General features: G+C 46.1%; 1 long non-coding RNA gene across 1 annotated transcript; it reads right to left on the bottom strand.

Moving 5' to 3' along the window:
• Positions 1-446: 446 nt before the first annotated feature.
• On the bottom strand, positions 447-1,931 carry LOC120642932. The gene is made up of 3 exons (XR_005662799.1): positions 1,854-1,931; positions 1,624-1,774; positions 447-555 (listed from the first exon to the last, which is right to left on the bottom strand). It is a non-coding gene; the product is annotated as an uncharacterized LOC120642932 (long non-coding RNA).
• Between the last annotated feature and the right edge of the window lie 9,090 nt (positions 1,932-11,021).

Here is an 11,021-nt window from a genome sequence, read left to right as displayed (position 1 = left end):
AGTGTATAACACAAAGTATTAGTGTCTTGTCATTTTGAACATATGAATTGAAAAATAAATGCCATTGTGCATAACATAAAGTATTACCTGTCCGGTACCGGTCGAATCATCGGGCGTCTCGCAAGAGGTATCGGCCGCTGCGGCAGTTGCGATGGTCCTCGCAACCACACCGCCCTTGTATCTCCTGCTGCCTCCTCCTCCTCCTCCTGGTCCTCCTCCTCCTGTCTCGGCTCCTCCTGCTCCTCGTGCTCCCGCTCCTGCTCGTCCTGCTCCCGCTCCTCCTCCTCGTCGTCCTCCTCCTCCGCCGCCGCCGTCGTCAAATCTGGAGGTGTCCTCTCCCTCCTGCTCCTTCTCGTCCTCCCCTGGCCTCCACCACCTATCTTACCTCCTCTCGTTCTCCCTGGCCCTCGTCCCCAACGCCTCCTAGACCCCCCTGAGGCATTGGACCCCCTGCTGCACTGGACCCCTCAGGAGCCTCTTGCTCTCCACCACTACTCCTGTACAAGGCGCTCAGGAAACCAATCTTGCCCCCACCTGGCATTTCGAATCAATAACCTGCAATGAATAATTGTAAATGAATCAGCAAAAATGAACAATATGTACTTAAAAAATTATGCAAAATAAACAATAAATATATCTACAAATATGCAAAATCAGTTCATATAATTAAACAATTCGGTTCATAGCAAATTAAGCAAAATAAAATAATATATATACATAGAATTAAATAATTTAGTTCATACATGTACTAGAAATAGTCATCATGATCGGGATTAGCTGGATCATAATCCTCATCATCACTATTAGGCTTCTCGACGTAATCAACATTATTCGAAGGAGGAATGTCATCTTCACTGTTTCTGCCCAAACGCAGCCGCTCGAGTAATTCTAAGTCATGAGCATTTTCAACCTCGTCTCCAGCTTCCTCGTCAGCAATCCTTTCATTGTCCACTTCCATTCCCATCACGTCACTTAAGTCTATCTCGAAACTACCTTCTAGTCCTTCTTCTTGAAAGAACTCTCTGCCATTGTTGTAGTCTTCATTGTTTGGGACAGGAAGTTTGCCGTGTGATGATACCTTATACACAACATCCCAACCCTAAAGACGTTTGTCGGTTTGGCATGGATATGAGAGATAATAAACTTGTGTGGCCTGTTGAGCCACAATGTAGACATCATCGCCTGGTAACTTTGAATCCTGACGAATTTCGACTAGGCCAACATTTGGGGTCCGCCTGGTTAATGTAGGATCAAACCAATGGCATTTGAAAATAACGGGAGTCAGTGGTACGGAATCTTGAAACTTGAGTTCTTATATTTCTTCAAGTCTTCCATAATACTCGACCCCATCTTGGCCTGGCGTAAAGACTCCAGTATTAGTGGTTTTTCGATTGGGCCGACTTTGCTTGTATCCTGTTGTGTTAAAGCGATATCCATTCACGTCATAAACGTTAAATGACTTAACCCTATAGCTAAATCCATCAGCCACTTGTCTCAACTCGGCACTCATGGACGAATCGGTTTGCCCCTGAAAGCGAAAGGGACAAAGTTCGTCATATTGTTCGAAACGTTAAATGACTTGAACCTATAGCTACAGCAAAGATCCTGTGAATCGGAGTTTACCTTTTGTTGCAACCAATAAATGAAATCGGGCTGAGAATTTCCGGCGCCATTTTTAAGAAGAGACTCCGATTCGTTCTGGGTCGGAGACCTTGAGCGACGCCAGAATTGACGAAGAAATTGCCTGTGTGAAATATGATCGAGGGGTTGGATGCTGTTAGTGCAAACGCAAGAAGATGTTAAATGAGATGCTAAATCATGGAACATCGTGAACACGTTAAATGAGAACTTACCCTATGTACGGCTCCACCTCAGAAAGGTTGGTCAACAAATAAAGCATGATACGGCGCCACTCTTCATGGTTCAGGGTCTTGTACATCGCATCATTTGCACTTCCAAGTTGCCCTCGGAAAATGCTGAGACTCAATTCATTATCGCCAGCATTGTAACGAGGAGGTGGATTATGCACGCTGGGAAGCTTCTCACCATAGTATTTAGTCATGAAGTTTGACACCTCCTCCAAAATATATGCCTCAGCAATCGAAGCCTCAATTTTGCATTTATTCTTACATTTCGTTCGAAGAACCTTCTGGCATCTTTCAACTGGATAGCACCAACGAAATTGCATAGGCCCTCCCATTCTTGCCTCATAAGGCAGATGCAGAAGCAAATGCTGCTTTGGATTGAAGAAGGCTGGTGGAAAGATCTTCTCCAACTTACAGAGCAACACGGGAGCCATTTTTTCCATGTCCGCAATAACAGCCCGAGATAACTCCTTAGCACAAAGCTGACGGAAAAAATTGCTCAACTCTGCTTGCACGAGCCATACATTATCAGGTAAGTAGCCTCGAACCATCATCGGAAGAAGCCGTTCAATCCATATATGGTAGTCATGACTCTTTAGCCCATTGATTCGCATAGTAGTCAAGTTCACACCCCTCCTAAGATTCACTGCATATCCATCGGAAAATTGTAACTTTTGGATCCACTCTAGTGCTTCTTTTTTCTGGGCCCTCGTGAGTATGAAGTCGGCCTGTGTCTTCTTCAATTTCCTCCTGGGTCCAGGAGTCCTCATTTCATATCTTGGTCTATCGCACAATAATGACAGATCCACTCTTGCCTTTACGTTGTCCTTCGTCTTATAAAAAATGTCCATGACTGTTCCAAAAAGTGCCTCCCCCCAATTCTTTTCAGTATGCATCACATCAATGTTGTGTGGAAGCAGAATATCATCAATACAAGGGAGCCTCCACAGCCCAGACTTCTGAGTCCAAGCATGTTCTCACCATACCCAACAAAACCACCGCCATCGTTGACTCGGAGAGCGTCTATCGGAGCATGAATCGCAGCACCCGTCATGATCGGCGGTGCAATTTCTGTAACTTTTACACCTTTCGTGAAGCTCTTAACGTCATGTCTAAAAGGATGGTCAGCTGGGAGGAATTGTCGATGTTTGTCAAGAATTTATCTGCTCATATGGCATCTTAAGTGCACCGAGAATTTTCTGTGCCTGATACATTGACTTTGGCAGAATGTGATTTTCTGGAAGCATGCTTCCAAACACAGTCAACAGACTGTCGAAGGCATCTCGGCTCAGGCTAAACTGAGACTTCAAGGCCATTAGCCGTCCGATGCCGTCCAGCTGAGAAATCTTTGTATGACCGTGAAGTGGTTTATGTGCAGCCTCCAACATCTCGAAATACGCCTTTGCGGATGCCTCTGGCTCCTCCTCCTGCGGTCCTTCACCGAAATGTGCTTCATGATAGTCATGTAACATGTCTGCAACCCCACCATCAGCATCACAATCATCGATGTGTTGCCTCACGACCTCGTCCCTCATACGGTGGCCTTCACCATGAAAGATCCACCGGGTATAGTTCGGCGTAAATCCATACTTGCAAAGTTGTTGGCCCATAACCTTCTTCGTTTTCCATTTCTTATTTCCACATCTATTGCACGGACACCACAAGAAACTCGATCCTTCAGCCTGACTCCACGCGGCTTCCAAAAAATCATTGGTCTTTCGAATCCATTCATCGGTCATGGTAGCCTGACTTGGACTGCCCGTCTACATCCAATGACGGTCATCCATCCTCTAGACCGGAGTGAGAATAAAAATCAAATGCAACTACGTGTTGTCCCTACATTCTAATAGGTGAAGGTAGGTCCTAATCCCACCCGAGGATGCGTACATACGGTCAGTTTTCATGGTCCACTACCATCCGAGACAAAATTTCGGAAGCACCTCCCCGCTGTTCTCCAGATACACGTCCCGAAAGGGAGATTGTGTATCCGGAGAACAACGGGGAGGTGATGCCGAGACTCTGTCTCAGATAGGAGTGGACCATTAAAACTAAGTGTATTTACGCATCCTCGGGCTGTCCAAATAACGTGGATAATTCGAAATAGATACAATTATAGATATGCAAAGATCCGCATATCTCAATTGTATTTCTTCCGAACGGGAGATGCCTAACTAGGTTGCGGTTCCATAATCTACGAACATTATCAATAACGGGGGCAGTTGCACTGCTTACCGAGGGTCGGTGGTGTAGTCGTGGCCGGCGTGGAGTGGACTCGCGGTTCCGGCTTCTCGCCGAACACGTCACGGCCGGCACCGGGGGCAGGAACGGTCGCACCGGGGCGGGGTCGCGGCGCACCGGGGGCGGGGGTGGGGGCCGGCCTCTCCGAGCGCGGGAACGCGCGCCGGGGACGGGCACCGGGGCGCTCCAAGGGCGGGGGCGGGGACGCGCGTCAGGGACGGGCAATGGGGCGCTCCGGGGGCGGGGTCGCGTGCCGAGGGCTAGGCGCAGCGCTTCGGGGGCGGGGAGGGGCGCGCGGGGGCCGGGCCGAGCTCCTCCTCCTCTGGCGGCGTCAAGGCGGCGGTGCTCGGGGGCGGTTCGCGCCGGGGGCGGGCACCGGGGTGCCGGGGGCTAGGCCGAGCTCCTCCTCCTCCGGCTTGGCGGCGGCGGCGCTCCGGTAGCGTGGTGCGCCGGGGGCCGGGCGGTGCGCCGGGGCCGGGCCGAGGTCCTCCTCCTCCGGCTTGGCGGCGGCGTGGAGGCGGCGGTGCTCCGGGGGTGGGGCGCCGGGGCGGGGCGGCGCTCAGGGGGCGGGGCGGAGTGGAGGCGGCGGCCGGCGGCGGATGTGCGCGCGCGGCTGCGGGTGTGTGCGTCAGTAAGGTGTGTGTGTGTGGCCGGCACGGCTAAGTGCTGCGGCCGGGGGGCAGAGACTTTGCCGAGTGCCAGATCAGGGCACTCGGCAAAGCGGGACCGCTTTGCCGAGTGCCAGATCAGGGCACTCGGCAAAGCGGGACCGCTTTGCCGAGTGCCCTGACCTGGCACTCGGCAAAGACGCGACCGCTTTGCCGAGTGCCAACCTGGAAGCACTCGGCAAAGCTAGGATTTCATTTCAAAATTCTTCAATTCAAAATTTATTTAAACATATTTGTTTCAATATAATTCAACATTTCATTACTAAACTTATATTTCAGAAAAATATATCATGCTTCAATGAAAAAAAAATTATATTATTTTAATCACTTTTAGCTATATTTCAATTTGTATGAACTAATTCTCTACATTTGACAAAAAAATTAAAAAATACGAAAACATTTCAAAAAATAACCAAAATTTAACATAAACCAATTTATGAGGTCTATTGGGTATATAAAAAATTTAACATACTTTAGCCAAAAAAATTCCATTATTTACCTAGTACTAAAAAAACTTTAATATTATCAAATGGCCTCAAAAAATAATGAATATTTACCATAAACCTATCCATCATGACCATTGCCTACACAAAAAGTTTTGAAGTCATAACTCAATTTGATGGTCCGTTGGACTCAAAAACTTAACTGACTCATTCAAATGTCTCTGGAACTTCTTCAAGATTCCTCATCCTGTAACCAAAGTATGTGATAACTTTTTCGAAATCTTCTGAAACTTTTTCCACAGCCTCAACTTATGATATCATGATTTCACTACAAATTTCATAATTTTATGACTTCAATTGTGTTTTATAGAATTTAAAATCTATTCAGCCACAAATTTGTTGCTATGCTTTCTGAATAAGATGTTTGATTTTTTTTCTTTAAATTCTTGTACAAACCCTCAAATTTGACTCAATAACATGAATATAATTTTTTAGTTAATTATCCACACCTTTGACAACATTTTGCAGTTTAAATTTGAATTATCCACAAAATATTCTTATAATGAAATAAATAATTTAAATATAGTAAACATAAAGGATAATTTTCCAAATTTAAATATGATATCGTTCACATAGTATGAGAACGTAGGAAAAAGTTTGGAGGGTGTTGGAGAAAGTTTTTGTATTTGTTTGCCGAGTGCCAAAGCAGACACTCGGCAAAGTTTAGTAAATGCCGAGTGCCTGGTCTATTGCACTCGGCATTACAATATATTTGCCGAGTGTCCCAAGCTGACACTCGGCGAAGCATGTTTTTGCCGAGTGTTACCTAGCTGGCACTCAGCAAACAATAACGGTAACGGCCGTGGGAAAATGGGAACGTTCGTGGCAACGGCGTGTGCGGGGCACGTGACAGAGTTTGCCGAGCGTCGACTGTGGGGCACTCGGCAAAGATCTATTTGCCGAGTGTCCCCTTGTAGGCACTCGGCAAACAAAAGCAGCCCCCACCGTAACGGTCGTCTGCGGGTGGGTGCGGTGCACGTGACGGTATTTACCGAGTGTCAACTGGCCGACACTTGGCAAAGTGTGTCTTTGCCGAGTGCCAACTGGCCGGTACTCGGCAAAGAGATATTCCGCCGAGTGCCAGTTGTTCCCCGAGTGCATGTTGTTTGGCACTCGTCAAATAGTAGCTTTGCCGAGTGCTCGTGATTCTGCATTTGGCAAAGAACTTGGCACTCGGCATACAGGGTTTTCCGGTAGTGCTTGCTACATAGTAGTGAGTTGGTGACATTCCATTGGCGTTCAGCCTTACAGGTTACGCACACGACTTAAATTAGCTAGTATAAATGGCATTAGACTAAGTATGGTAATCAATGCAAAGGATAGGATTGCTTCATTATTGTCACTGGAACAGTCTACCATGCCTTCATCCAAAGGAAATTCAGTTCAGTATCCGACAAACTGAAATATAATGGTAGATGTAGCAAGGCTACAATTTATCACTCTGTCCTATTCCAAATTTTAATTGATCTTAATGTAATGCAATACTCAGATAAGCATTCCACAAACACCTAACGTACGTGACACTGTGTGCAGATTGCATATAGAATTAGCATGAATCGTTGTTTGGCTTACATGTAGGAATACAGGGAATAGCTCTACCAGGAACACATCAGGAAGATTGCTCATAACCAAGTAAAGTAATTAACAAAACTTCACATGAACGCAATATGATATATCCTTCGACGCACTACTAGAAAACGGGCCTTGGGCACCGGCTGAGAAGGGCTAAAGGCACCAGTTTCCCAACTGGTGCCCCGCAACCGCGACCAATGACCTCGCCTTAAGACACCGGGTTTTTCAACCGGTGCCTTTGGTTTCCATTGGTACCGGTTGGAAAGACCAGCCGGTACCAAAGAGGCAGCCACACTGACGTAAGGTGGCAGCCCCTTTGGTACCGGTTGGTATTTCCAACCGGTACCAATGACATTTTCCTTTTTTCCCAAATCCAGTTTTGTTTGTTATATTTATTACTATTTATTCTTTTATAATTGCTAAACGCACTCAAGCATTACAGTACTATACGTTCATTGGTCGTTCGTGTTCATTTTCAGAGAATATTTGAAACTAACTAAAAGTGAAATGCGAGCATATAATTAAACTAATTAGATGAACTAATATATTTACAAATTTACAAACATCAAGGCATAATGTTTAAAAATATTTACAAATGTATAAGTCATGTTAGCAGTCCAACTACTAGTCCCCTCAGGAGGTCGACGGAAGTCCTCTATAGATGTGACTGTCGTGGTAGAACTCGCCTCTAGGATCCAAGATCTCGTTCAAAATGAATCCGGCAAGCTGCTCGCACACGGCGTTGATCCGATCAGTAGAGTAACATTCATCCCCCATTTGAGACATCTATCATTTAGGAAAAAAGGATTAACATCATGTGCGTTAGTACAATTATGAAAATATACTAGTGAACGGTTTGGACGTACTCTCGTTTCTTCATCAGTAGCCTTCCCGCATGGAGTCATGATGTGCAAGTAGTCACATACGTAGTACCCGCACCAATCAGTTCCTTGTTGTTGTCTCGCACACTTAAGGAAAACAAATAAATTACTCAATTTATAGAACAATTTGGGATTATATACTTAACTAGACAAATCTTTATGAATGAACATACCGGATAATCCATGTTAACGTTCAGTTCGGACCTCCATTGACCACGTACTTTGTTATTTTTCACAAATTTTTTCCAAACCCTGCGCTCAAAGTTAAGTTTGATATTCAGGAATTGTTATTAACAGAAAAAGGATTTGATTGTGCAAACTGAACTTACCTGTTCAAGGGGTCTATGATATGTTGGATTGCGGACTTTGGATTTCTCATTGAGTCAAAGACTATAAGATTGCCGGTCTCTACGGAAAGTATGAGTAAAATCCAATGATAACTGCGGATATAGATAGGATATATACATAAATGTATTAGACAACTTAGTATTTATTTAGTAATATAACAGAGGATTGAGTCGACCAAGGCTTACCCAAAGTTGTATGGTATGAATATATAGGATTTGTAATTTTGCCTAGTCAATGAATCGTACATGTTCTGGCACGTTTCCTTGTAACTTTCGTTGATCCATTTCTAGTTGACTAGCAAAGGAGACATGAAGCCGATCTGATGGTGCCATCCATGTTTTCGGCTTCTTTGGATCTCCGGTCTAAACGATGCAAAAGAAATTTTATAATGCACACATATAATTATGTTCTTGTTAACAAAAAGTATTAATGTAGAGGTAAGTGATACTTACAAAACCCAAATGGTGATGATAGAGGTGTCGAGGACTTGTCGATGGTAAATGTGATATAAATTTTCGAAGTACACCCAGAAGTCCTCCTCCCCGCGGAAGAAATCATGGTCAAAATACTTGACTCCAAACATTTTCCCTTCGTCATTCGCCATTCGCAAGTACCATCTATGCAAATTGAACATCTGCGTGCCTAGACTTTTCTCCACTTCCTTTTTGACAAAAGGTTTTCCATGCTGGAATGGAGTAATAGCACGAGCGACAGGGATTTTTGCCTCCACATGCCCCGTTGCCTCCTCTAGCGTTAATCCAGTTTCAAAAAGAAATATTGCGGCCTGTAGGTCCGCCTGGAGTTGTACGTCCGTCGGGTGTAGGAGTGGCAACCCTGGCACCCGGAGGAGCTCGAGTTCTTTTTGTTGTGTGCCAAGCTGAGGAATGGTCTTGCCACATTTTTTCTTCAGATTTCTCACCTTGTCTGCCTTTGTCAGAGTACGATCATAGTCCGAGGGTAAGCTTTTCGGTTTTGGTGGGTTGTCTAGGTTTGCGAGAAGCTTTTTCCCTAGTTCTAGAGGTACCTTTTCCCTCGGCGGGGGGACTTTAGGCTTCAATTGTTATTTTATATATCGAGTAGTCTCCTCTTCCAACTCCTCAGCGGTTTTCTCACAGGCTAATTGTCTTTCGACCGTTTTCTTCTTCTTCTTTGAGGGTCCAGCCGCTGGGAGGGATGCTGACTTTTTCTTTCCCTTTTCTGGTGTAGGAGGAGTTGGAGTACTCGTGGCCCTTTGCGCCGGCGGAGACGGTGGTGAAGGAGGTGGTAGTGGGGACAGCGGTGAGGTAGGCCGCGGAGACGGGCGATCGGTCTGCACGGGAGCCATTGTGCTTGCAGTAAGTTTGATGTCGGCCTTGCGGCATAGAACGACCCCGTGCAGAGCGTCTCCCAATGTCTTCTATCCATCCCCTCCAACAAAGTTGAGCTCAAGATCCTCATTGTTTCCAACTATCTGCTCGACTGTGACGGAGGTGTAGCCAGGGGGTATCGGCCTTCCATGAATTGTAGTAGAAGGATTCAGGGGCAGGGCTGACTCGTATGCGACATGAATGGATATATTTCTTGCTAGCACATGAAGCTTGCACGGTGTCGGCATGGTGACATCACCCACTGGATACCTCTGGTCATCTACCGACGTTGGCTCAATCTGGGGTTGTTGTTCCGCTTGTACATCGGGGGCCGCCGTGGATGCACAGCTGCTGCGTCGCTGAGAGGCCGGGCTTATCACAACATCTGGGTGCGACCCAGCAGTGCCCCTTTGGCTCAGAGCTAGCTGCACAGCCTCATTGACCCTGGCGTCCATCTGAGATTCCAAGGACACAACCTTCTTGTTCATCTTTTCTTCTATAGCACGAAGTTTCTCTTCCTGTTCGGCTTTGCTCTTTCGGTGAGTCTTGTAAGAGGGATCTCCGGCCCAAGCAACTTTCCATGGGACCATGCCGATGCCGCGGGCTCGTCCAGGGTGTTCCGGATTCTTTAATGCCCTTGCCAGCTCATCATTCTCCCTTTGAGGATGGAATGTTCCTTGTTGAGTCTCATCTATTGCATCGACTAGATCGCGGGACACTTCTTGCATATGCTCGGGCACGACTAAACTTCCATCCAACTGGTTTAGTGTCACGCCATTAGAAAATAACCACCACTTGGATCTATCCGGCCAATCCCAAGTCGTCAGCCTGATGCCTCTATCCATATAAGGTCCTACTCCATCTTCGGCCATTTTTTAACTGACTTCTTGTACCCGGCAGCCCCATGGTGGTGGCTGTACTTCTTATGTGCTGCATTCACCTTGGCTTGTTCGGATTTTGTTTGGGCTTCCTCTGATAGTTTGTATTGTTTGAACTCCTCCCAGTATGGTTTAACCTGAGGAAGATCGTCCCAGTTCGGCTCCTTATCCTTCTTGATGTAATTGGTGTACAAGTTCTTCTTGAAAGTTGCAAAGGCAAGGGTCATCTTTCTCAAGGCACATTTCTTCACAAGTTCTTGGTCAACTCCTTCAGAAAGAGTGAACATATCCTTGAGTTCTGCCCATAGCATTTCCTTCTGATGTGCAGGCATGGCGTGTTGCTATTCTTCGGGTTTGGTCGTTTTCCATAGTCTTGTAGTGATCGAAATTCTAGCCCGAACAATAACCCCACATTAGTTGACAAATTTTGTGCTAGCATCCTCTGGAGCACTTGGACAGCCCTCTGCGTCCACTTCTATGATGACATGTCTTCCCTCCATTTTCTTGGTTGGCCGGCGTCTCCCTTTTGACTGGCTCAACGAAGTCGATGCGGAGGTCGACTAAATTACAGAAAAGATATGTTAATCGCAAAACTAATCTACCGAAGTCACCATGCATATAGTTTTAAGATTCGTACTGGAACATGCTGCTGTTGATTGGGCGGCGGCGCAAAGTCATCATCTTCTTCATCGGCATCTCCAGATATATTCAGGAACGAATCA

The sequence above is a fragment of the Panicum virgatum genome, chromosome 7K, assembly GCF_016808335.1.
Source record: "Panicum virgatum strain AP13 chromosome 7K, P.virgatum_v5, whole genome shotgun sequence".
Taxonomy (NCBI): Eukaryota; Viridiplantae; Streptophyta; class Magnoliopsida; order Poales; family Poaceae; genus Panicum; species Panicum virgatum.
Note: the sequence above shows the minus strand (reverse complement) of the source record. Positions and strands in the feature narration are given on the sequence as shown.